This window comes from Penaeus monodon, chromosome 20 (genome assembly GCF_015228065.2).
Source record: "Penaeus monodon isolate SGIC_2016 chromosome 20, NSTDA_Pmon_1, whole genome shotgun sequence".
NCBI classification, from domain to species: domain Eukaryota; kingdom Metazoa; phylum Arthropoda; class Malacostraca; order Decapoda; family Penaeidae; genus Penaeus; species Penaeus monodon.
This window is the reverse complement of record NC_051405.1, coordinates 24826111-24826696: the sequence shown is the minus strand read 5'-3', so window position 1 is coordinate 24826696 and position 586 is coordinate 24826111.

Sequence of the window (586 nt, the reverse complement as noted above, 5' to 3'; positions counted from 1 at the left end):
CCAATAATTATAACTGTTATTTTCGTCATAAGTATTATAATAACAAAAGTGTAATTAATTATCTTTCTGTGGGTATCTTTAACCCCCATGTGTTAATCAATATCCGCTGATAATTTACGCCGAGGTCCCAGCACCACCGCTTTTTCTGCCTTGAAGTACCTCAGGGTAGCTGGCCTCTGATCTAGTTGCCTGCAATACATACTGACAAGTACAAGGAAACCCCTTAGTTGGACACCATATATTTATCTTTCTTTGTTCCCGCAAAGGAAAATGTTAATCTCACCGTTATCCAGACAGGCAGAACAACAAGATTTATTCTTCTTGCAGCCTTTCCGGTTGTTGTAACGTTTACAGTCCTTATAATTCACACAGACGCCTCCCTGGTAGAGACACGCCTTGCCAGCCTTCGGACAGTCTTTGATCGGGGCGCAGCACTTGCACTTTTTCCCTTTGCACCCGCCCTGGATTTTCTCCTCGTGTTTCTGGCATTTCCCTTTCGTACACTTTCCATCACGCTCTTTGCAAATTACTTCCATCTCGCATACTGGAAATTAGAATCGGATGTAAATAAAATCATTAGTAGTGT